The following is a 26,281-nucleotide window of genomic DNA, read 5'->3' on the forward strand; positions in this document are numbered from 1 at the left end:
CCAATGGCTCAGTCCTTCCCTCAGTAAATGGGCAAATGGGCGATGCCCAACAGGATTGGCTGCCCAGTGACATCTGTGAGCTCAGATCCTGTCCTTTCCCTCTTCTCTGCTCTTGCCACTTTGATCTCCTTGCTATTTCTTGCTAAACACAAGAGGCATACTTTACCCGAGGGGTTAGGCACTCAGCCTGGAATGCTTTCCCCCAGATATCCAAGCACCTTACCTCCTCCAACAGTTAAACTTGAGGAGTACAGACTAACTTAACCATGTAAATCTGCATCACTCAGCTACCCATTCTCCATCCCCATTGCCCTATTCTACTTTTGCTCCCACAATACATACAAATTCCTTACAGGCGATGCGGTTTAATTATTGTTTGTTGTCTGTCTTCTTCCACATGGATATATGCTCCACGAAGGCAGAGTTTTTTGTCAGTTTTGCTCATGGTTATGACCTCATCATTTAGAATAGTGCCTGATACAACTTAGGCTTTTAATAAATATTTTTTGAGTGGATAAATGAAACAAACAAACAAGTAGAAATTAAAATCTACTCACTCTGCAGTGTTTTTTGGCTGCGAAGGTTTTTTGAGTTTTCCTGATGAGGCTTCCATAGGAACTGAAGCCAGGGAAAGGGCTTGGCAACGGGGCCAGCTCTGCTCTCTTGTTGCTCAGGCTCCAAATGTTCCATTGGCTCAGCTCACTCTTCGAGTTACATGAATGCAACCACTCCATAGTTCTGTCATTAGTACCATCCCTGAGCCCACACAGTGATTTTTCTAATCCTTATGTGTTGCCCTGGATACACTGAGTTAATACTTTGTATTTTTGTTGACTAGGTCTAATAAATTTCATACCATGCTCTTTACTTTCTGTTCTCTACAGTCCAAATGTATATGAATTTTTGCCCAACAACATACAAATTGTAAAACTTTGGACAACATGTTGAACCTCTTTAAACCTCATTTTCTTCAACTTTTAAACTAAAATAATATTAGCTATGTTTCAGAATTCCCTTGTGGTATAAATAAGAATGTGGACAAAGAAGCATGTTGTAAAGTGTGTTACAAAATATATTATTATTTTATTGGAATTGAATTTTCCCCACCGGGATATGCCAATTGGTATAAAGAACAGAAGGAAAATCAATGAGGACTATTGTTAGCTATGTACTATTAATGTTTCCACTACACACTCTTTCACCCTAAAAGGTTCACAATAGCCAAATATTTTAAACTCATAAAAAGAAATTTAAAAAATCTGATGCCTCTTGAACTTCTCAACACAGTATAGCTAATTTATTTAGTTGTAAGTATATGGCTTAAAATTCTCTGATATTTTGCCTCAATGAAAAGTGAAATTGGTCATGGTAAATCCAATGTATATAACTTACAGTTATATCACCAGTTGGTGGTGGTGGTGGTGTGTGTATATGAGTTTGAAATGTCGCCAAGGTAAATTTGATTTACTATATAAGATTTGAAAACATGTCACTTTGCAAGAGCCAAGTTGTATAAATAGGTGGAAGTACTAAATTTATTATAGCATTTGAATTAGCATGGAAAAAGAAAGACTGAGCTACTCTGCAACATTTTTTTCAACAAGTGCATTTCTTTGTAAATGTTGTCATTAAAGGTATTTTATTTACTTTTCTGGATTATTAGAATTTAGCTATTATACATAAATCAATTTAAATTAGCAAATAAATTTGGGTCTTATTTTAAGAATCATATCTATTGACAAAGAAATACATAAAAGCTTATTTAAAAGCTTTGTAAAACATGTTACATATTTGCAAGGATTTTTGTCAGAATAAAATAAATGTATGGTGGCAAATTAGAATTTACATACATTAATATATATTATCACGCAAAAGAAATAGATTCAGTTTATGACATATTACATATTCTATCTGAATTTCAGTTTCTTTATAATCAAGAGACTTCTACCTAGTAAGATTTACATGGACTTAAATGCAACGTGTGGGGGGTGTGTGTGTATGTTGGCTTGTTATAACCATGTTAAATGTTGATTAACTTACCAATTCCTCAATCACAACACAGTTAGTAATTTTTTCTATTTGTCAATATTCCGAACTTTAAATTGGTACCTAATCCATTTTCTACTTTTATATGTAAAACACTTTAAAATGGAGCTTAACCTTATATATTGACTTATAATTCTATGTCAGAAGCATTGAGAGTATTTGGCTGAAACACAGGTGTTGGAGAGCATCTCCTTAGAACAACTGACTTAATTGTTTCACAGCCAAATCCCTACTCTGAGACTAGAAAATCTACATAAGATGTGTAAAATAATGAAAAAAAAACCCACCTGGTTTTAGGTATTAGAGAACAACAAAGGCTGTAAGAATTTATAGGGGCAAGATTTTAAAGAAGGAATCTAAGTAGGTAAACTGAGCATAAGATTACGTTTTCCCCTTAAGAGGGTTGTCAGTTGCAAAAGTGAAAGACAAAACAGGGAGGCTGACATTTTGGCAGCCTGAGGGCAGGGAAGGACAGAAATGAATGTTTAGGGTTCACCAAAAGGACAGAATGAGAGCATCCCCCAAAAGTAACTTATCTTTAAGTAAGCTTAGCCATGGCTGCATTAAGGTGATTGTCCCTAAACAGACTTCCTTCTAGAGGCAAAGTCTTCACTAAAAATGTTTATTCACAGTGTCAAGAGCAAAATCAAAATTAATTAGGCATATAGAAAAAAACTAACAAAAGGCAAAACAGTAAACAAAATAAAAATGCAAAGTATAAACACACTGGGCTCATCAGACATAGGCTTCAAAATAAGTTGAGTAATATGTTCAGAAATTTCAATGACCAATGAAGAACTTTAACATTGAAAACTATAACAAAAAATGAATCGCAAATTCTCGAAGGTATAATTTAAGACCTGGTAGATAGATCAGGAAAATTGTTCAAGCTGAAAAATGAAAAAACAAATGAAAACACAGAAAAGCTAATTAGAAACAAAAAGAAAATAGTAAAAGGCCTATTATACATTTAATTTGAGTGTCAGAAATCGAAGAGGGAAAGAATAAGGCTGGAGCAATATTTGTTTTTGTTTTCAGTAATTCTACTTTGATGTCTAGTTTTGTTTTTATTTACATTTATTATACTCAGGTTTGTAATGTTTTCCCTTTTTTTAATTTAATATATTAGTGTGACTTTGGTTAATAAATTTATATAGATTTCAGGTGCACAATTCTATATACATCATCTGTACTGTATGTTTACTACCCCAAGGCATGTCTTCTTCTAATACCATTTATCCCCCCCCATTACCCTCTTCTACCTCCCCTCACACCCCATTTCCTCTGGCAATCACCATATTATTTTCTGTCTGTGAGGTTTTTTAAATATGTTTTCGCTTATTTCCTTCACCTTTTTCACCCAGACTCCCAACCCCGCTTCCGCTGGCAGCTGTCAGTCTGTTCTCTGTGTCTATGAGTATGTTTCTATTTTGTTTGTTAACTGATTTTGTTCATTAGATTCCACATATGAATGAAATCATGTGGTATTTGTGTTTCTCCCACTGGTTTATTTCACTTAGCACAATACTCTCTAGGTCCATCCATATTGTTGCAAAGGTAAGATTTCCTTTTTTATATAACCAAGTAGTATTTCATTGTGTAAATGTAACATGTAATAGTTTTTTATCTATATGTAGTATTTCTTATATTCCTAGCTAAAAGGCTTGCTAAAGCCTTTTAGAAATTTCTTGGGTATTGTTATTTTGAAAATTAAGGTGAATAAAAGGTACTTTTCAGGTAAATAAAATCTAAGAGAAAAATGACACAAATGAAAATGACTGCAGATAGAAACACAGTGTGCAAGAAAGAACAAAGAACAATTTCCAAAAAAATATAGTTGGGCAACTCCAAATAAATTTTGATTATATGAAACAATAATTTAATATCCTTTAATGTTTAAGCCTATATGGAATTAAAATACAAAAAAAATAGAATAAAAAACTGGAGGGATGAATTGTGGTAATGTTTTAAGCTTTTACCTTTGTTTGTTAATTGAAAAAAACCTGTTACCTTAATTCAATCCTTAAGCAAAAGATGACTGTAATCATATTTAGTCTAACTACTAGAAAATAGTAGAATGATATATAAAAAGCTAATAACAGAGCACAAATAAAAACAGCAGCAAAATCAGAGTTATAAAACAATATGAAGAAAGAGATAAAGGTACTTAAAATAGGGCAAATGAAGGAAGTGAAGTTAGACCTCAATAAATCATTAAATGAAATATTAACAAAATAAATATGCTAAGTAAAAGAGATTTTAAGTTGACATTTAAAAAAATAATTACTGTCATCTAAAATATGTAGAAGGTTTGAAAGTATATACATGGAAGAAGAGATCAAAATCAATCTGATGTAGCAACATTAACAGTAGACCTTGACACAAACATTATTATAAATGGTAATGTCAGATGTGTTGTAATGATAAAGGTGGCAATGCATAAAAAAAGATACCAATTCTAAATTTGTAAGTACTTAATAACATAGCTTCAAAATAAAACTATTTCGTGAACTAAAAAGAGAACTACACAAAACCATAAAATATCAAATGATATGTACCAATCTCAATAACTTTTAGAAAAAGCATCCCTCCCCAAATCAAGAAAATTTAACCATTTGAACAGCACAATTAAAATTTAACCACACTGTCATATGCAGAACCCTGCCCTTTAAAGTACAAAGTACACTTTCCCAAGTGTATGGGGAATAGTTACCAAAGCTGATTACTTACTGGACTACGGAGTAAGCTTAAAAAAAAACCTCAGTCCACTCATATATAGCATAATCTTCTGACCACTGAAGAATTAAGCTAGAAATCAATGACAAGAGAATAACAAAAATGTCCTCAGATATTTTGCAATGAAGAAACAGAATTCTTTAAAAAGGAAAGAAAGCAAATATAAAATCACTATATTGTAGGGGATCCATTTGTTTAAGTCTTGCAAATGTGACTCAACTCTGTATGGAACACCTACAGAAGTGAAGTGGTGGGCAGGAGCCAGACCTTCAAACTGAGTTTTCCTGTGGGAATCAGGCCTAGAAAATGCATACAGATTGTTATGGCTTGCTCTTGCTAAAACTCCATCACCCTGGTCTAAAACAACAAATGTGTATTGTTTATCTTCAAGGTAATTTCCAAAGCCTGTATGAGTTTTCCCAAGGACAGAGCTAATCGGCTCATTGCCATCCCCCTTTGCATGTTATTTTTACTTCCTTGATTGTACCTAAAATGTAGACAATAATATTCTATGTAATAAATAATAAATCTTTCTCTGATGTGAGACCCCAAGAAAACAACAAAAGGCTGTCTAGGCAAGAGTTGGGACCCTCCCCTCTTGAGGGAGAGGACGAGGCATCCATAGGCACTCTCCCCTTGAGAGAGTAGTCATGCCTGTTTCCTTTTTCTCCACAGGATTGTTGCTGCCTGTGCGTTCATTCTTGCAGTCAGCCACAACAGGCAAACTCTGCTGGCCAGGGTTCCCCACATCTGGTGCCCAGAACAGGAGCGCAAAGGCTATCAACCACACTATATAAATAAAACTGAAAGACAAGAAAAAGATGACATTACAACTTTTAATATTCAGCTATATATCTACAGAGAGAGATATTAAAAAACATCAGCTCATGTTTTTAATAATTTTTTATTCTATTACAGTTGTCCCCCTTTACCCTTTTCCTCCCATCTCACCCTCCACTCCCTACACTGTTGTCCATGTCTATGGGTCATTTATACACAATCTTTGACTAGTCTCTTTCCCTTCATTCCTCCATTATCCCCCATCCCTTCTGGTTACTGTCAGTCTGTTCCAAGTTTCCATGCCTGTGGTTTTATTTTTTTTCTTAGTTTATTTTGTTGGTTAGATTCTTCTCATAGGGGATATCATATGGTATTTGTCTTTCATCAACTCCCTTATTTCACTTAGCATAATATTCTCCAGTTCCATCCATGCTGTTGCAAAAGGTAGGAGTTTTTTCTTTCTGCTGCGTAGTGTTCCATTGTGTAAATGTACCACAGTTTTTTGGTCCACTCATTTACTGATGGGTACTTAGGCTGTTTCTAGTACTTGGCTGTTGTAAATAGTGCTGCTGTGAACATTGGGGTGCACACGTTCTTTTGAATTGGTGATTGAGGTTTCTTAGAGGGTGATTGAGAGTATATTCCCAGTAGTGAAATCACTGGGTCAAAAGGCAGTTCCATTTTTAGTTTTTTTTTTAGGAAATTACATATTGTTTTCCACAGTCGTTGCACCAGTCTGCATTTCCACCAGCAGTGCACTAGGGTTCTCTTTTCTTGGCATTCTCACCAGCATTTGCTGTTTGTTGATTTATTAATGATGGCCATTCTGACAGGTATGAGGTGATATCTCATTATGGGTTTAATTTGCATCGCTCTAATGGCTAGTGATGTTGAGCATCCTTTCATATGTCTGTGAGTCATCTGTATGTCCTCTTCAGAGAAGTGTCTATTCAGATTCTTTGCCGATTTTTTAATTGAATTGTCTGTCTTCCTGGTGTTGAGCAGTATAGGTTCTTTATGTATTTTGGACATCAAACCCTTGACCGTTATGTTATTGGAAAATATGTTATCCCATACAGTTGGTCCCTTTTTTATTTTGATGGTGGTTTCTTTAGTCTTATAGAAACTTTTTAACTCAATATAGTCCCATTTGTTTATTTTTTCTTTTATTTCCCCTGCCCTAGGATATATATCAGCAAAAATATTGCTACATGGAATATCTGAAATTTTCCTCTTTATGTTTTTCTTAAGGACTTTTATGGTGTCATGACTTATATTTAAGTCTTTTATCTATTTTGAGTTTATTCCAGTGTATGGTGTAAGTTGATGATCTAGTTTAATTTTTTTTGCGTGTACCAGTCCAGTTCTTCCAACATCATTTATTGAATAGACTATTTTTACCACATTGTATGTTCATGCCCCCTTTGTCAGTATTAATTGACCATAGAGACTTGGGTTTATTTCTGGGGTCTCTATCCTTGTCCACAGATCTATGTGTTTGTTCTTATACCAGTACCAAACTCTCCTGATTACAGTGGCCCTGTAGTACAGTCTGATATCAGGCATTGTGATCCCTCCTACTTTGCTTTTCTTTCTCAGCATTGCTGAGACTATCCAGGGTCTTTTTTGGTTCCATATATAATTTTGAAATATTTGTTCTAGATCTGTGAAATGTACCATTGGTATTTTAATAGGATTTGTATTGACTCTATAGATTGCTTTGGACAATATGTACATTTTAATAATGTTAATTCTTCTGATCTATGAACATGGTATGTGCTTCCATTTATTTACATCTTCCTTAATTTCTTTCTTCAGTGTTCTATAGTTTTCTGAGTACAGGTCTTTTACCTCCTTGATTAAATTTATTCCTAGGTATTTTATTATTTTTTGTTGCTATTGCTACAGTAAATGGGATTTTTTCATAATTGTTTTTCTAATATTTCATTTTTGATATATGAAAATGCCTTTGATTGCTGAATATTGACTTTGTATTCTGCTATTTTGCCAAATTCACTTATTAGGTTGAGTAGTTTGGGGAGGGAGTCTATGAGGTTTTCTATGTACACTATCATGTCACCTGCAAACAATGACAGTTTTAGTTCTTACTTCCCAATTTGGATGCCTTTTGTGTCTTTTTCTTGTCTAATCACTGTGGCTAGAACTTCTGGTACTCTGTTGAATACAGTGGTGAAAAAAAACACCCTTGTTTTATTCCTGCTCTTAGTGGAAAATCTTTTAGTTTTTGCCTGTTGAGTATAATGTTGGCTGTAGGTATTTCATATATGACTTTTATTAAATTGAGGTATGCTCACTCTATTCCCACTTCAGTGAGTGTTTTTATCATAAATTGATGCTGATATGATCCGTGATTCTTTCATTTCATTTTGTTTATGGGGTGTATTACATTTATTGACTTGCAAATACTGCACCATCCTTATAGCCCTGGGATGAATCCCCCTTGATCGTGGTATATGATCTTTTTTAATATATTGCTTGATCCAGTTTGCCAATATTTCATTGAGAACTTTAGCATCTCTGTTAATCAGAAATATTAACCTGTACTTTTCTTTCTTTGTTGTGTCTTTCCCTGATTTTGGAATTATGATAATACTGGCTTCATAAGAAGAGTTTGGGAGTCTTTCCTCTTCCTGAACATTTTGGAATAGTGTGAGAAAGATAGTTCTTAGATGTTTGGTAAAATTCACCTCTGAAGCCATCTGTTCCTGTTCTTCTGTGTGCCAGGAGTTTTTTGATTACTGCTTCAGTTTCACTAGTTGTTATTGGTTTATTCAGGCTTTCTGCTTCTTCTTGATTTAGTTTTGGAAGATTGTATGCTTGTAGAAATGTGTCCATTTTATCCAGCCTGTCCAATTTCTTGGCACATGGTGGTTCATAATAATTGCTTACAATCTGTTGTATTTCTTTGGTATCAGTTTTAACTTCTTTTTCATTTCTGCTTTTATTTATTTGGGTCATCTCTCTTTTTCTTGATGAGTCTGGTTAAAGGTTTGTCAATTTTGTTTATCTTTTCAAAGAATAAGCTCCTGGATTTATTAATCTTTTGAATTGTTCTTTTAGTTTCTATGTCATTTAATTCTGCTCTGACCTTGATTATTTCCTTCCTTCTACTTGCTCTAGGCCTTGTTTGTTATTGTTCCTCTAGTTCTCATAGATGTAGCATTAGAATGTTTATTTGAGATTTTTCTTTCTTCTTTAGATAGGCCTGTATTACTATGAACTTCCCTCTTTGGACTGACTTCACTGTGTCCCACAGGTTTGTGTTCATTTTCCTTTGTTTTCTGATACTTTTTGATTTCTTCCTTGATCTCATTGTTGACCCATTTATTGTTTAATAATATGTTATTCAGTCTCCATTTATTTGAATGTTTGTGAGTTTTTTCCTTGAGATTGGTTTCTAGTTTCAAGCCATTGTGATCTGAGAAGATACTTGATATGATTTCAGTGTTCTAGATTGAGGGTTGTTTTGTGTCCTATCATGTGATATATCTTTGAAAATGTTCCATGTGCATTTGAAAAAAATTTGTATTTTGTTTTTTGAAGTGAATATTTCTGTATATATCAGTTAAGTCTACTTGATCTAGAGTGTCATTCAATGTGACAATATTCTTATTAATTCTTTGTCTGGAAGATGTATTCGCTGTTGACCGTGGAGAATTAAAATTTCCTATGATGACTGTTGTTGTCAATATCTTTCTTGAAGTCCTCAAAGATTTATTTAAGTGCTCCTATGTTGGGTGTATGTATGTGTACAAGGGTTATATCTTCTTGATGGATTGTTCCCTTAAGTATTATGTAGTGACCCCCCTTTGTCCCTTTTATGGCCTTTATTTTGAAGTCTATTTTGTCTGATATAAGTGTTGCTACCCCAATTTTCTTTTTATGTCCATTTGCTTAGAATATTTCTTTCTATCCCTTCACTTAACCTGTGTAGATCTTTTGTTATGAGATGAGTATCTTGTAGACAGCATGTATATGGATCATGTTTTCTTAGTCAATCAACTACCCTAAGCCTTTTGATTGGAACATTTAATCTGTTAATGTTTAAAGTTGGTAAGTACTTATCCATTGCTATTTTTTGTGTACCTGTCTTCCTCCTTCTCTCTCTCTCTCTCTCCTTCTTCTTTGCATAAGCAATTCCTTGAGTATCTTTTGCAGTGCTGGCTTGGTGGAGATGTGCTCTTTTAGCCTTCTTTTGTCTGGGAAGCTCTTTATTTTGCTTTCCATTTTAAATGAGAGCCTTGTTGGATAGAGAAGCCTTGGTTATAATTCCTTGCCTTTAATTACCTGGATATTCTATGCCAATCCCTTCTGACTCATGATGTTTTTGTTGAGAAATTAGGTAATAATCTTATCAGAGCTCAGTTTTATGTTACTAGTTGCTTCTCTCTTGCTGCCTTTAAAATTATCTCTTTGTCTATAAAATTTATCATTTTAACTATGATGCTTTGGGGTAGACCTCTTTGGGTTCATCTTGATTGAGACCCTCTGTGCTTCCTGAACTTGTGGGACTTATTCCTTTACCAGGTTAGGGAAGTTTTCTCATTATTTTTTAAAAGAGATTTCTATTCTTGCTCCCTTTCTTCTCCTTCAGATATTCCTATGATGTGAATGTTGTTGATTTTTGTGTGGTCCTGAAGCTCCCTTAAATTATCCTCATTCTTTTTGAGTCTTTTTTCATTTCATTGCTCTGACTGGGCATTTCTTTCTACCTTGTTTCTAGCTCAGTGATTCACTCCTCTGCTTCATCTAGCCTGCTTTTACTTCCTTCTAGTACATTTTTTATTTCAGATATTGTATTCTTCATTTATTACTGATCCTTATTCATAGTTACAATGTCTTTTTTCATGGTGCTGTAGCTTCCACTAAGTTCCTTGCAGCTCTCATAAAGTAATTTTTAGTTCTCACAGAGTTCCTTGAGCAACCTTATAACCATTATTTTGAATTCTATGTCTGATAGATTGCTTGCCTCAGTTTCGTTTAGTTCTGTTTCTGGGGATTCCTCCTTTCCTTTTGATTGGGGGTTATTTCTTTGTCTTCCCATTTCAGGTGACTCTTTTTGGTTGTTTCTGCATCTAAGGTTGCTCTGCTTTGCCTGCCTGTCTTCATGGGGTGGTCTTCCATGGTAAGAGTTCTGTGGGACTCAGTGGGGCAGTTTCTTTGATCTCCTGATCTGGATGCTCTAGGGCTGCCCTTTATTTAGTTTATGTGGGCTCTCTTGTTATACTTGGGCTTTGATTATTAATGTTCATTCATTGGTAGGTTGTCCCCTCCAGCTGGCTGACTGGGAGTCACAACCTCTACCATGTCCTGAATGCCATTGTACAGGTGCTGATTAACAAAGCAATACTACCCCAGAAAACTGAACCCACACAGCACAAATATCTCACTACCACATTAGCAATATCAACCACAATTGAGCAAATATTGATAAAGGTGAAAAGAAATTAAGAATATTATAAGAAAAAGGGAATATGAAATGACTAAAGGAGTGAAAAAACGATTTTGAGAGGGAAGAGAAATAATAAGAATGTGGAATAGAAGCAAGGTGAAGAAAGGAAGAAAATAAAATTTGAAACATAAGTAAAATAGGCAAAATGGAGTAAAAAAAGAGGAGTATAACATGAGGTTTGAAATAAAAATTTTTAATAATGTGGACCCATGGACAAGGAAAATGGGGGGAGTATTGAATGTGGANTCAGTTTTGTTTAGTTCTGTTTCTGGGGATTCCTCCTTTCCTTTTGATTGGGGGTTATTTCTTTGTCTTCCCATTTCAGGTGACTCTTTTTGGTTGTTTCTGCATCTCAGGTTGCTCTGCTTTGCCTGCCTGTCTTCATGGGGTGGTCTTCCATGTTAAGAGTTCTGTGGGACTCAGTGGGGCAGTTTCTTTGATCTCCTGATCTGGATGCTCTAGGGCTGCCCTTTATTTAGTTTATGTGGGCTCTCTTGTTGTACTTGGGCTTTGATTATTAATGTTCATTCATTGGTAGGTTGTCCCCTCCAGCTGGCTGACTGGGAGTCACAACCTCTACCATGTCCCGAATGCCATTGTACAGGTGCTGATTAACAAAGCAATACTACCCCAGAAAACTGAACCCACACGGCACAAATATCTCACTACCACATTAGCAATATCAACAACAATTGAGCAAATATTGATAAAGGTGAAAAGAAATTAAGAATATTATAAGAAAAAGGGAATATGAAATGACTAAAGGAGAGAAAAAACGATTTTGAGAGGGAAGAGAAATAATAAGAATGTGGAATAGAAGCAAGGTGAAGAAAGGAAGAAAATAAAATTTGAAACATAAGTAAAATAGGCAAAATGGAGTAAAAAAGAGGAGTATAACATGAGGTTTGAAATAAAAATTTTTAATAATGTGGACCCATGGACAAGGAAAATGGGGGGAGTATTGAATGTGGAAAAGGGGGTGGTGGGCAGGGAAGGGGAGAGTAATGGGGGAAAAGGGGGACAACTGCATTTGAAAAACAACAACAAAAATAATTTTAAAAACTGAATATGGCAGTGTCTCCATGATGCCACATGATTGGTTGAAAAGTGGAAATTTTTGACAAACTTTATATAACAAAAAATGAATTGAGCCAAAGGGAACAAAATTGCAGGAAAAGCACAACAGAGTCAATAACAATGAGAGATGACCAAATACAGGTGGGGAAAGAATAAAAATATTATAAAAAAAAGAAAAGAGAGTATGAGATGTCTACAGTAAAGAAAAACAATTTTGAAAAGATAGAAGGGGGAGAAATAATATAAGTAAGAAATAGAATCTAAGTGAAGAAAGGGATAAAATTAAATTCCTTACTCAAATAAATAAGGGCAGGGTGAATGCAAAATGGAATAATATAAAGGGAGATTTGAAATTTAAAAAAATTGTGAAGAAATAGGAATACAATTGAAGAAGGACAGCAGAAACCATAATGTCCATGACAAAAGAGCCACAATTTATAAAGGCAGAAAGAAAATAAGAATATTATAAGAAGGGGAATGAGAATGTGAGCTGACTAAGGGAAGGAAAAATGATTTTGAGAGGATAGAGGTAGGAGAAATAGTAAGAGTAAGGGTTAGGAGCAAGGTGTATTTTGAGAGAAAAATACAATTTACAAAAATAAGTAAGGGCAGGAAGAAGGCAAAATGAAGTAATACAAGTGAAGTGTACAATGTGAGATTTGGAATAAAATTAAAAGGAGAAAATATAAAAATCTTTTAAAAAGAATACAAAATAAAATACAGAATAGTGAATTAGTTAGAATACAATTGAAGCAAAAGAAGAAGTATTAAAAGGCTATATGAAAGCAAGAAATAAAATGCAAATTCTGAAGAAGACTGAGGTGCAACTCATCTCAGCAGAGTTTGGTGTTTGCCTCTGTCTTCCCGTTCTGGGTCTGCCTGTGGCTTTTTGTCAGGTCAGAGTCCTGGGAAGGGCTATCTAACTGCTGGCAGCATCATCTGTATCACCTTCATCTGCTTCTAGAGGTGGCTCTATTTTGCTTGGGAGGATGGGACTTTTGGGTCTCCCCTGGGAGGTATTTTTCAATTTTCTGAAAAATTATAAGTGTGTTCCCTCTGCCCTTGCACCACCCTTCTTGGTCTGTCTCATCTTATTTCCAATAACGTATAGCTTTTTAAAAAACAATTTTATTTATTCATTTTTAGAGAGAGAAGAAGGGAAGGAGAAAGACAGGGAGAGAGATATCAATGTGTGGTTGTCTGGTGTGACCTCTACTGGGAACCCGGCCCACAATTCAGGCATGTGCCCTGACTGGGAATTGAACTGGCGACCGTTTGGTTTGCAGTCCACATTCAACCCACTGAGCTACACCAGCCAGGGCAATACTGTATAGCTTTTGATGAACTAGTTGTCCATTTCAGGGGATGGGTCAATCTGTGTAAGAGGGTCAGCTTTTTCCAGCTTGGTGCTGATGACAGCTCTGCGTATAGGCAGAGGCTAGGCATGACCCTGATCCCTCCCTGCTGAACTAATTTCTGACCTCCCAGCTTTGCTGGTCTCAGTGGAAATACATTGGTTCTTAGCAATGTAAGAACCAGTGTATTTTATCTCCCTGAGTGAAGTTCAAAATGGTCCCTGTAGGTGTTTCTTTTTCTGTTTTTCTCTTGTGTGTATGTACCCTGCAGTGGATTATTGAGCTTGTCTTGAGCTTCGAGGTTGGACGCGGTGGGGTGGTGCTTGTAATCCTCTAGGAAGTGGGTGCTGCATTAGTCCTTTCCTTCCTGGAGGTTTGATCTCTGCTGTTTGGGGAAGGGGGCTCTGCCTGGCTATAAATAATCTCAGGTGCTCAGCTTTTGCCCATCCAGTTCCCAGCCCATTGCCCTTGCAGCAGACACAGTGCCAAACTCTCCACTCTGTGCAGCCTCTGGCCTGGTAGCTGCATGGGGTTGGGGCTGAGAAATCTCACTTTTGTGCACTTTTCTGATCTTTCTGCCCACCTGAATTTGATGGGAGCAAATCAAGCTTCCATTTTTTTTCTTTTTTCTGGTAGGGCAGCTGCTCACAGGGTCCTTGCCCAGAACACTTCAGCTCCCCTTTTAAAAGCCTTTCTGGGAACACCCACTTCAATAGTGAGCCATTACCTAGTTTTCCAAACACACACCCTCTCCAAAAAGCCAAAATTCTCTCATTGTTCTGGCTGGCTGTGGCCTGGCTGTGGTCTAACCCAGGTGCAGATAGAACCCGACCCCCCCTCAGGCACTCTCCCAGTTTGAGTTTGCAGCTGCAGCTGTGGGTGTGCTGCTCACTGTGTGTGCATACAACCTGGAACTCCCCAACTTTGTGTACCTGTCACTCTTAGCCTGGGTCTGGGGGTTTTTTGCTCTTGGAGGGGAAGGAGCCTCAAAGCTGCAGTCTCCTACCAGGCTTTCCACAGTTGCAGACGCCATGCATGGAATATTTTCCCTTCAGCCTATAAGATCTCCTTACTGCCCTTTGTGAAGATTCTTCTCTTCTACTTGGCTTTCAAACTTTATATCAGCTTAGATTGTTCAGTTTATTTGTCGGCAGATCAGTTTGGTATCCAATTTGGGGGCAAGAGCAAGTGGACTCACCTTCCACCTATTGGCTGCCATCTTCTCTCAATTCATATTTTAGAAGATAACATTAACTCAATTACTGAAGCACCTAAATGAGGAATTGAGAAAATTATAGTTAATTAAATGCAAAGAAAGTAGAAAAGATGAAAATAAAAGCATACATGAATAAGATATTAAGATTTCAATAGTTGTTTCAAAGTTTGGTTTATTAGTCTTCTCAGGCTGCCATAACGAAATGCCACAGACTGGGTAGCTGGAACAACAGAAATTTATTTTCTAATAATCCTGACGTCTAAAAGTCCACGGTCAAGGTAACAGTAGCATTTTTTTCTGGTGAGACCTCTGTGGCTTGTAGACATTTACCTTATTACTGGTGTTCTCATATGGCCTTTCTTCTGTGGATATTCAGAGAGATCATTATTGGTATCTCTTCCTTTTTTAATAAGAACATCGATTTTATGGGATTGGGGTCTAATAACCTCTGGTCCCTATCTCCTGTATAGGAGGGGTAGTCATATTAGAACTTCCACATATGAATGCTGGGGAACACAATACTGTTCTTAACAGTTGGTGTTTTGATGAAACTAATAAAATTGATTAACATAGCAAGTCTGACCAAGTAAAACAGAGAGAAGAGACAGAGATGCAATTCAGGAATGATAACGGAACACAACTACCAATATTTTGGAACACTTTTTAAAAGAGGATATTTTGAAAGATTTTAATCCAGCACCCTCAGAAGTTTTTATATAATTGAGAAAATGTTCAGAAAAATAAAATTTATCAAAACTGGCCCAGAAGTATATAATGTCTGTTAAATTTTATAACCATTCTAATATAATTTAAAACTTCCCCATAGGAAAGGATTGTCCAGCAGTAGCTCATTGAATAAATCAGTGAATCCTCTATGCCAAAAACAAATATTAAACTAGATAACATTGCTAAGAGCACCTATTTCAGTTCTAGAAATCAACTTAAGGTACACAAGAAACTGAAGAGCCATTTTCTTGAAGAAATATATTTTTGAAGAACTGTTTCAGCTTTGGATGAGAATAGCAGAAATCTATAGCCTTCTTCTCTTCGTGGCCTCTCCCACCCACACACACAGCTTGGTCAGTGAGACTTGAGCGCAACCCAAGTGGATGATGCAGCTACAAAAACCGAGTGCTTTGCTGCCAGAGAAGGCAGAAGTAACTCAGGGGGAAGAAGCCAAGACTTGTCAGCTGAAAGTGGTGACCTATATAGGAATTGGTTGTTGTCCTATGTAGATGAAGCTTGGACTAGCCAGAAATGAACAAGACTGAATCTTAGAGACAATGTAGAAAGCTACACAAGCGCACCATTCATTTGTAATTGATTGAAAAACGACATGTTTTTCACGTGTAAGGGAGACCCAAGAGAGCCCAGCAGGAAGTAAAATAAAAGGAGGACTTGTCAATCTGCACACCAAATGCGGATCCATCAAGAGAATGGGAAAGCACAGACTGCAAATGTGTATAAGCACAATCTTTGTCCAAATCACTGGCTGATCACTAAGCTACGCAGGCAAAAAGGCAACAGCAAAGGTTTTGTTTCTCCCATTAATTAATTTGAAAAATTTGATTCTCAACTTATTTCGGAGATACCAAAAGCTAGATTTTCTGTTTTCTTCTGATTTCCACTAGGCTTTTTCCTTTTTTCGCTGTTGCTTCTTTGTTTTGAATTTACTGCACATCTTTTACCACTATAGGTTACTTTAAAAAAGTTTTTTTAAGATTTTATTTATTTATCTTTAGAGGGGAAGGGAAGGGGAGAAGGAGAGAAATATCAATATATGGTTGCCTCTTGTGAGTCCCCTGCTGGGAACAGGCCTGCAACCCAGGTGTGTGCCCTGACTGGGAATTGAACTTTGATCCTCTGGTTCACTACACTCAGTCCTCTGAGCTACACCAGCCAGGGCAGATACTTGTAACTTAAATTAAAAAATTGGGTCAATCGGCCCTAGGTGGAGTAAATAAACAACCAGTGCCCCTGGAGAAAAGATCAAATGTACAACTTAAAAAGGCCTTTCCTTCCTGCATTTCAGAATTCTTTTATATGACACAGAAAGCTTGGCTCCCAGATTAGGATAAATGCTCACATTTTAATGCAAAGCTTTTAGTAATTTAGGTTTATTAGTTATCTTTAGAGGGGAAGGGAAGGAGAGAAGGAGAGAAATATCAATATCTGGTTGCCTCTCATGAGTCCCCTGCCGGGAACTGGCCTGCAACCCAGGCATGTACCCTGACTGGAAATCGAATCACAATTGTGTGTTTTGCAGGCCTGCGCTCAATCCACTGAGCTCCACCAGCCAGGACTATTAGGCTAATCTTGCAGTGCCACTACAAATGGTCTAAATGCTGGTGAGTCTGGTGGGGAAGGTGAGGGAAGGAGGACACATGCAGAGTGGTTAACCAAGCTGTGCATTTCACTCTCAGTCCTAATGATCTCCAGCAGGCAATGCTTTCTAGTTAGAAGAAGACAATCTCAAAGCCCAAGGAAGTAAGACTCTATTCTAAAATAGCTGAGACAAAAAGTAAGGTTAAGAATTTGTACACTGTACTGTTTTGGTTGTTGTTGAACATTATTATAGTTTCTAGAAGTGGGAAGTAATGATTTTCTTTAAAAAGGGAAGAGGTGGGTTGATTTCACAGTGTGTTTATGATGCCTTCTCCTCTAGATAAATATTTCATTTGGTATTGTACAGGGTTTGGGGGAAAATGCTTAGCGTAATTTAGAATTCAGGAAATTTAGTTCTTTTATTTTCACATACTACTGATAGTCATATATTCACTTACAAAATATTTATTGAATACCTATTTTGGGAAAGGAACTATGCTACCTGCAGGTTTATAGCAAGAATAAGGCACATATGACTCCTGCCTTCAAGAGCTTACTGGCTCTTTGGGATACAGAGAGCTCACTCGTAGAGTAGTAGGTTCTAGATTCTAGCCAATTGACACTTATGAACTTTAGCAAGAGAGTTTCAGTGGGATAAGTGTTTAGAAGTCAGGTGGCAATGGGACAAGTACTGAAAGGAGACGCAACACTAGAGCTCAATATTTCATACACACATCTCTTTTGAAAGGTTTGACTACAAAGAGGAAAAAAATGAGGCAACACCTGAAATTTCCTTTAGATAGAATTAGGGAGGCCCTGGCTGGTGTAGCTCAGCGGATTGAGTGTGGGCCTGCAAACCACACGGTCGCGGTTCGATTCCCAGTCAGGGCACATGCCTGGGTTGCAGGCCAGTTCCCAGCAGAGGACACATGAGAGGCAACCATACATTGATATTTCTCTCCCTCTCTCCTTCCCTTCTCCTCTAAAGATAAATAAATAAAATCTTAAAAAAAAGAATTAGGGAGAATATTAAATTCTTATTTTTTTAAATATTTTATTTTTATTTATTTTTTAGAGAGAGGGGACGGGAAGGAGAAAGAGTAGGAGAGAAACATCAATGTGTGGTTGCCACTCATATCTCCCCTTCTGGGAACTGGCCTGCAACCCAGGCATGTGCCCTGACTGGGAATCGAACCAGCGACCCTTTACTTCACAGGCCCATGCTCAATCCACTGAGCTACACCAGCCAGGGCAAATTCTTGTTGTTTTTAATGAAAGTGGAACTGGCAATGGGGAAGGAATAGAAGGTATAGCATGAAGGTAAAAATCCGCAAAGTGACATCTTTAGAAGTATTCTAAGGAGGATTAGAAATAGATGGGCTATACGTTTAGGAGGATCAATCCTAGAGTAAAGGGGAAACTCCCCTTTCAATGTAACCAGATAAAAAAATAAAAAGATAGGTGCATATGCACATTATTTTATATATTTAATGACAAGAAGCGTATTACTAACTTAATGACTCCTATTTTCCTTGTGATGGATGATATGGGTGTGTCTTTTAATGATGAAAGATGAGAAAATGGTGTTGATTTGGTTGAAGGCTTGGAGAAAGTGTGAAAGTTTTCGAAGAGCCATACTGCAGTGACAGATGACAAGAAAAAAGGGACGGTATACTGGATGAGGCTGAACAACCAGATGATCATCAAGTCTCTAGATTATAATAAAACTAATCTATGAAACTGTGAGATTTTCTTTAGTCAGTGTCAACATTTGATATTTCTTAAAGGCAAATAGTCAGATTAGTTCATGTTTGGGACTTTTTCTGTTTTAGTAGAAAATACAGAAAATGAAACAAATAATTTGAATTTACTTATGCAAGAAGAGTTTAAATGATGAATTACAGAGTCTAAGCTACAGAAAAGTGAGGTCAGGATGGTGCAGAAGGTTGAAAAGGAAAGTTCAGGGACTGGATATTTAGAGTTATCAAGCAAAAAGTACAGGGGGCATAAAAATGGGGACATTGTAGTCAAAAAGTTAGTTGCCTGAATGTAATATTTGAGATTAAATGTCTTCAGTGTAGTCATGTGGTGAGAAAAAAATGAAAACAGAAGTCATTGTCAACAATAGGTCAAAGAATTATAAAGCCTGAGAGTTGGAAAGGACCCTCACTAAATTGAACCAAGGTGATGGTACTACGTGCAGTAGAGGAGAGGGCTGTGAGTAAGTGCCATTTTCTTTAGACCAATAGAGTGAGCAAGAAGTCAACAGAGTAAAATGGCAGGAGTGGAAGAATTGCACAGGCCTGGAATTAGCAGCAGATACAATAGGCTGGGAGGGTAGTAATGTTCTGATATCAGAGGGAATGAGCAGGTTTCCAGCTGCACTTCCCTAACAAGGGGCTCACAGATCTCAGGGAACAAGCTGTTTCCACTTCACCTGCTGCCTTACCTGATCTCCAATGAGAAGCCCTGATCTCCAATGAGATAACATTAAGTGGAAGATACAGGGCAGTATGAAAAACCGGATATTTGATGAAACTTTTGCTATGTGATTCTGAGACAGAATGTAATAGACATCTTTTTAAATTCACTGAATTCACCAGAAAGTAAAAGAAATCCCCAAGAGCTATAGTGAAGGGGAATCAGGAAAGCAGGGTTGCAAATAAGTATCCAAGCCAGGGTAATAGCTGCTAAGACATTTCCAATCCTCGTGAAAACTCAGTGTTGTGTTTTGAGTGTTTCACAGAAGATGAGATCTTGGACTTGTGAAATGAAGAGGCTTGGAGCTATAGTGCTGAAATAAAGTTGGAACTGGTAAAATTCTATAACCTCGATTCAATATAGAGTAGAAACATTCACTTATTGCCAGAGGGAGAGGAGGAGGAATGTATTTTAGCAACAACTATTGGAGGGACAAAACAAAGGGGGCTTCCCTGAGACGTTATAACCATCAGCCTGGCCTTATATGGCTTTGTACTTGACAGTTATTGTCGATGGATATTGCTACAGTCAAAAGCAAAAGAGAAATTCAGGATTTTTATTTGACTCAATTTTAGCCAAAATTTCTCACTTTCCTGTTGGATTTTCTCTCTCTTATTGGATATAAGTTACAAAAATGCAGCTTTCCCCCACCCTCTCTCTATGTGCTAATCTCTTTAAAAGGAAGCTCAGGGAAACATAGCTGCTTTCCATCTGAGGCAGACAGCAAGTTCAGGGGCTCTCCCATGTCCCTCTCTAAAACTGCCTCCCCATCCCGTCTACTCTCCTGCTGTGGTATGGAGAATGCTCGGGTGTTGTGCGAGGTTCCCAGACCCCATCTTGACCCAAGGCACAGGGGTCCTCTGCTCTCAGATTTCTAATGGGCTGGGGTGGGGCCTGGTATGTCATTACTCTCCACTGGAAACTTGGGCAGGAGGAAGCCCATGGCGGTTTCCTTTACACCCCTCTTCTGTTTGCTCACTCTGTGATTGTTTGTATGCCCTTTCTATGCAGAGAGAAAGACCTTGAACTTTGATACACAGTAAAGACAAGATCTCAAAATTCAAATGTCTTTCCCTTAAAAACTGTTGCATCTCCCACAGGTTTCAAATGTCTATTTAAAAAAAATCCAAATGTTACTTCTTTTTCTCAAATTTGTGCAATAAAACCACTAATCCAAGTGCCACATAAAAGAAAAAAACACAGAGCTGGGACTGAGGGCAGGTTCCATGCAAGGTAGTCAAAGATTAAAAAAATAATAAACCATGTCTGCTAATGTTCCCCCAAACCCTTTCGTGCCAAAAACATGAACTAAATACTTGTGAAGATATGTAATCATATGCCTCCTTTGCAGTATATGACAAAGCTTCTAGCTTGCGGAGATAAATGAGGGACGGATGTGTATAAATTTATCGTAGAGTACGTGAGAGGGTAAGGCTGGATGGAAGAAGGGTCAACTGTTAAACTCAAACACAACTGCTTCTCTATGTTTTAGCCACACACATATCAGAAGATCTTTATACATTTTTAAACAAATAGTATATATCAGAGGTGCTACAAATAATGATAAAGAGGAATGTGAAAGCCTATAATGTCACAATCTAGTCAACATGGCTTATTTTGAAGAATGTCCAAAAAATATTATTCACTGGCCTCCTTTGTAGTAAACATGTATACTGTTTTCAAATGCAGTTTTAACAAAATGCCATAAACTAATATTTGAATGGATGTCAATACCTAATAATCTGCTTGGGAAATTTTCAAGAAAAATAGTTGTTGGCTAAATTCAAAAATTAGACAACTCTCCATGAGTTCTTCATTCTGAGCATTTGCTTCCTTCCTTCAGAGTCATCTCTGTCTGCCAGGAGCAGCTCATTTCAGGACCATCACTTAGGAGCTGCATCTGTCACTAAAGGCAAGTAGCACAGTACATGGTACATGAGCTACGCATAAAACCACGCTGGCAGGCTGACCAGCAGACAGACCAGTTTGGGAGTGCAATAGGCTGAAAGCCATGGTCCTAGCCTAGATTCCACAGAAAATGTTGTCAGTAGAGTTGAGAAGGCTTGGGGAAGAAGAGAGATTGCCTGACAAAAAGACTTTTATGGGTAAAGACCAGATCGAATTCTAACACATCAGCCTTTTTAGTACATGTACATGTTTCAGTGTCTAAGATCTAAGCCTGACATTCAAGCTGAGCAAAACAGACATGGAGTCTGAAAGTAAAAATACAAGGCTGTACTGAGGGTTTAGCAGGCATGAGAAATTATATAGGAAGAAGGATTCAGACAGAGGGACAAACAGGTTTCTCATGTCACTGACCTCATTCATCACACTTCACATTGACCTGATTTTGTTGGAATGTACCAACCCTATTCTCATTGTAGAATTTTGCTGTGCTTATCCCTTGCTCCCCCTAACTAGAACTTACGCTATTTTTTGTGTGTGTAATTAGGCTCTTCCTCAGTCTTCAGGTCTCAACCTCTTTTTTTTTTTTATTGTTCAGTTATACATGTCCCAGTTTTTTCCCAGTTGCTCTCCTCTTCCCCACCCACTTCCCAACCCCCTGCCTCAGTCAGTACCCACCCTGGGTCCTTTACCATGGGTTCATTACCATGGGTCCTTTACACTAACGTTCCTTGACTAGACCCTTTCCCTTCTTTTCCCCATCATCCTTCTCCCCCTTCCCCTATGGTCACTGTCAGTGTGTTCCCTATTTCCCTGCCTCTGGTTTTATTTTGATCATTTGTTTGTTTTGTTCATTAGATTTCACTTATAGGTGAGATTATACAGTATTTATCTTTCACCACCTGGCTTATTTCACTTAGCATAACATCCTTAAGTTCCATCCATGCTGTTGAGAAAGGTAGGAGCTCCTTCTTTCTTTCCGCTGTGTAGTATTCCATTGTGTAAATGTACCACAGGGTTTTTTTTTAAGTTTTAATTTGTTTAAATTTATTTAATTATTATTCAAGTACAGTTTTCTGTTTTATATTCCCTGCCCTGCCCCCGCAGTGCTCTCCACTTCCCTCCCATTTCCACCCCCCACCCTTAGTTATTGTCCATGTGTCCTTTATACTTGTTCATGTGAGTCCATTCCCTTTTCCCCTATGATTCTCTCCCCTTTCCTCTCTGGACCCTGTCAACCTGTTCCGTATTTGAGTGTCATTGGTCATATTTTGCTTGCTTGTTTGTTTTGTTGTTTAGATTCCTGTTAACAGTGAGATCATATGGTATTTGTCTTTCACTGCCTGGCTTATTTCGCTCAGCATAATGCTTTCCAGTTCCATCCATGATGTGGCAAAGGGTAGGAGCTCCTTCTTCCTTTCTGCAGAATAGAATTCCACTGTGTAAATGTACCATAGCTTTTTGATCCAGTCATTTACCGATGGGCATCTAGGTTGCTTCCAACTCTTGGCTATCGTAAATTGTGCTGCTATGAACATTGGGGTGCATAGGCTCTTTTGGATTGGTGTTTCAGGGTTCTTAGGATATACTCCTAACAGTGGAATTGCTGGGTCAAAAGGCACATTCATTTTTAGTTTTCTAAGGAATTCCATACTGTTTTCCATAGTGGTTGTACCAGTTTGCAATCCCTCCAACAGTGAACTAGGGTCCCCTTTTCCCCACAGCCTCTCCAGCACTTGTTGTTTGTTTCTTTGTTTATGATAGCCATTCTGATTGGTGTAAAGTAGTATCTCATTGTGTACCACAGTTTTTTGATCCACTCATCTACTGATGGGCACTTAGGCTGTTTCTAGCACTTGGTTATTATAAATAATGCTGCTATGAACATTGGGGTACATAGAATGAATTATTTTTTAGAATGAACTATTTTCATTTCCAGCACATATCATAATGTTTTGCTTATTTGTATGTTGTCCAGGTTTTGTGTGTTTGTGTGAACATATACTTTTGACTTTATTTGTATGTGTTTGTATTTACTTCTTTATTATCTGTTTTCCCACCAAAAGTAAGCTCTAGGAGAACAGGAACCTTTTCTACCTTACTCACTATTGTTTCTCTAAGTGCCAAGAACAAGTCCTGGGAAAAGAATAAGTTCTCAATAAAAATGCTTGGGATCTTGCTAGATTTTGGAAAGTCATTTGTTATGACAAGTGGGATATTGCTACTAGTTCCAGAACTGCAATTTTTTTCTCAGCTTCCTGCATTTGAGCCTCATAAGAGCAGGTAAGTTCAATATCTGAAGCAAATGCAGGCCTTCACAGAGGGAGGCTAACTGCTCAGGAGGTGGTGATAAGGTAGTGTTAGAAGAAATTTCTTGGTGGATAACTATAGCCCTAATGACTCTTTTTTGACAAAAAGAAATTATTAGGTAGAAATTTAAACTTAGTTATGATTGAGAAATTTTTATGTCATCTTAATATTAAAAATAGTGAAAATGGACAAGTTCAGATACTCACAGGTCTTTATTCAGAAGCAATGGGAGGGTGCACAGTGGTAGTGTATCATTCGAATCCTCCACGCATATAACTTCAGTGTTCCTACAGCTCTCTCAATGTACGATAGAGTCTGAGCTGGGTGATATCTTACAATTACAGACCAAGTCTAATCTTTAATGCTCGTGTTTCTTAAAAGCCCCTGGTTCAAGAAACTACATGATGTAAACCAGTATTTCAGTGAGAACTTAGATTTGGGGCACACTTGTGTGAGGAGCTCTCAGGGAGATATTTCTGGAGCTTAAGTAGGATCAACATCACGTAAAGGGAACATGCCGTATGTACTAGGTGCTATTGTACCTTTCTTATTTCCTAAATACTTCTTTTATTTATATCAGGAGAAAGTTTTGTGGATTANACCCACTCCCAACCCCCTGCCTCAGTCAGTACCCACCCTGGGTCCTTTACCATGGGTCCATTACCACGGGTCCTTTACACTAATGTTCCTTGACTAGACCCTTTCCCTTCTTTTCCCCATCATCCTCCTCCCCCTTCCCCTATGGTCACTGTCAGTATTTCCCTGCCTCTGGTTTTATTTTGATCATTTGTTTGTTTTGTTCATTAGATTCCACTTATAGGTGAGATTATACAGTATTTGTCTTTCACCACCTGGCTTATTTCACTTAGCATAACATCCTTAAGTTCCATCCATGCTGTTGAGAAGGGTAGGAGCTCCTTCTTTCTTTCTGCTGTGTAGTATTCCATTGTGTAAATGTACCACAGGTTTTTTTTTAAGTTTTAATTTGTTTAAATTTATTTAATTCTTATTCAAGTACAGTTTTCTGTTTTATATTCCCTGCCCTGCACCCTCCAGTGCTCTCCACCTCCCTCCCATTTCCACCCCCCACCTTAATTATTGTCCATGTGTCCTTTATACTTATTCATGTGAGTCCCACCCCCTTTCCCTTATGATTCTCTCCCCTCACCTCTCTGGACCCTGTCAACCCGTTCCGTATTTGAGTGTCATTGGTCATATTTTGCTTGCTTGTTTGTTTTGTTGTTTAGAATCCTGTTAAAGGTGAGATCATATGGTATTTGTCTTTCACCACCTGGCTTATTTTGCTCAGCATAATGCTTTCCACTTCCATCCATGATGTTGCAAAGGGTAGGAGTTCCTTCTTCCTTTCTGCAGCATAGAATTCCACTGTGTAAATGTACCATAGCTTTTTGATCCAGTCATTTACCGATTGGCATCTTGGTTGCTTCCAACTCTTGGCTATCATAAATTGTGCTGCTATGAACATAGGGGTGCATAGGTTCTTTTGGATTGGTGTTTCAGGGTTCTTAGGATATACTCCTAATAGTGGAATTGCTGGGTCAAAAGGCACATTCATTTTTAGTTTTCTTAGAAAATTCCATACTGTTTTCCATAGTGGTTGTACCAGTCTGCAATCCCACCAACAGTGAACTAGGGTCCCCTTTTCCCCACAACCTCTCCGGCACTTGTTGTTTGTTTCTTTGTTTATGATAGCCATTCTGACTGGTGTAAAGTAGTATCTCATTGTGTACCACAGTTTTTTGATCCACTCATCTACTGATGGGCACTTAGGCTGTTTCTAGCACTTGGTTATTGTAAATAATGCTGCTATGAACATTGGGGTACATAGATTCTTTTTATTATTTTTTAGAAAGAACTAGTTTCATTTCCAGCACATATCATAATGTTTTGCTTATTTGTATGTTTTTCGGGTTTTGTGTGTCTGTGTGAATGTATACTTTTGACTTTACTTGTATGTGTTTGTATTTACTTCTTTATGGTCTGTTTTCCCACCAAAAGTAAGCTCTAGGAGAACAGGAACCTTTTCTACCTTACTCACTACTGTTTCTCTAAGTGCCAAGAACAAGTCCTGGGAATAGAATAAGTTCTCAATAAAAATGCTTGGGATCTTGCTAGAGTTTGGAAAGTCATTTGTTATGACAAGTGGGATATTGCTACTAGTTCCAGAACTGCAATTTTTTTCTCAGCTTCCTGCATTTGAGCCTCATAAGAGCAGGTAAGTTCAATATCTGAAGCAAATGCAGGCCTTCACAGAGGGAGGCTAACTGCTCAGGAGGTGGTGATAAGGTAGTGTTAGAAGAAATTTCTTGGTGGATAACTATAGCCCTAATGACTCTTTTTTGACAAAAAGAAATTATTAGGTAGAAATTTAAACTTAGTTATGATTGAGAAATTTTTATGTCATCTTAATATTAAAAATAGTGAAAATGAACAAGTTCAGATACTCACAGGTCTTTATTCAGAAGCAATGGGAGGGTGCACAGTGGTAGTGTATCATTCGAATCCTCCACGCATATAACTTCAGTGTTCCTACAGCTCTCTCAATGTACGATAGAG

This window comes from Sturnira hondurensis, unplaced genomic scaffold (genome assembly GCF_014824575.4).
Source record: "Sturnira hondurensis isolate 20B ecotype Veracruz unplaced genomic scaffold, ASM1482457v3 Scaffold0000880, whole genome shotgun sequence".
In the NCBI taxonomy this organism is placed as follows: Eukaryota; Metazoa; Chordata; class Mammalia; order Chiroptera; family Phyllostomidae; genus Sturnira; species Sturnira hondurensis.